Source organism: Aureococcus anophagefferens (assembly GCF_000186865.1).
Source record: "Aureococcus anophagefferens unplaced genomic scaffold AURANscaffold_2, whole genome shotgun sequence".
NCBI classification, from domain to species: domain Eukaryota; class Pelagophyceae; order Pelagomonadales; family Pelagomonadaceae; genus Aureococcus; species Aureococcus anophagefferens.
In genome coordinates, this window is record NW_008705562.1 from 2,516,720 (window position 1) to 2,518,040 (window position 1,321).

Sequence of the window (1,321 nt, forward strand, 5' to 3'; positions counted from 1 at the left end):
TGGGTGGCGCTGATGCTCGACGCGATCGGTGCCGTTGGACGTGCTTCTTTTGGCGGGGGGCGCACCTTGTCCCCGCCTCGGCGTGTGCACAAAATCAGCAGGTTTTGGGGCCATCGGATCATCGCCGGGCGCTACATCCTCGAAAGTACCGTTCTATATATCCTACGTAGGACTATCAGGAGTCCTGCAGGGCTCGGATCTCGACGCCATCATGTCCGTTGGACGCGCTTTTTTCAGGAAAGACGCATCTCTGACTCGTCTCGGGGTATGCAAAAGGGCACGGCCGCTAGATGGGGGCGTCACGGCCGTTAAAAAATACCCCCGGATGGTACCGTACTATATGTAGCTGAATGTACATCGGCTTATGCCATACAGGCCGCTGGTGCCGTCAAGCAGGCGAGGGTTGCCCCCGGCTCTCAGACGCGACCTTGGTGCCGACGATTGTTTCCTGCGCCCGGAGAACGCAATATGCCGTCGACGCTCCTCCAGACGAAGCGCGGCGGGTCCCAGAAGGTGGAGGAGGGCCTGAAGAAGTACTTCGAGCAGCGCGAGGAGCGCAACTTCGCGCTCAAGAACCCGCAGTTCACGCACTCCTTCTCCATCGACGACATCCTCGCGGACCAGCGGCGCCAGGACGCGGCCGGGTCACGGGACGGCATGGTCGTGCGGCGCACGTCGTTCCGGAACCAGATGAAGCGCGAGGGCCGCCTCCGGCGCGACGGCTCCGTCAAGCAGGGCCGGCGCTTCGCGGGCGCGATCCGCTCGTTCGCGGACGACGACGGCGACCGCGTCGACATCGAGATGCCCGGCGAGGGCCCGCGCCGCGGCCGGCGGCGCGAGAAGCCGCCCCGCGCGCGGGAGCCGCGCGCGCGCGGGCCCCGGCGCCGCGGCGAGTCCGCGCCCGCGGACCGGCGGCCCAAGAGCCACATCCCGACGGAGGGCCTCACGGCCGTGCAGCTCGCGAACCTCGGCCGCCAGCTCGTCGTCGACGGCCGCGCCAAGGGCGCCGGCCCGCCCCCGACGCCCCAGACGCGGCGCCGGCGCGACGAGCAGCGGCGGTCCGAGTCCGCGCCGCCGGACGGCCGGACCGCGCCGGACTGTGTGCAAATCAAATCTTCAACCCGACTTCAATGTGCGCGTATTCGAATGTTTTGACACGAGCACTTCCGCCGTGCTTCGAGAACTCGCTGAGAGCAATCGATTCGTCCAGAAATCAGCCGAATCGACTTCGATTTGACCGAGCTAGAGAATTCTCAAGTTTGGCCCCGACGTCCCAGCTCACTGGTTGATTTGCACACAGGCGCCGGACGCGGCCGCGCGC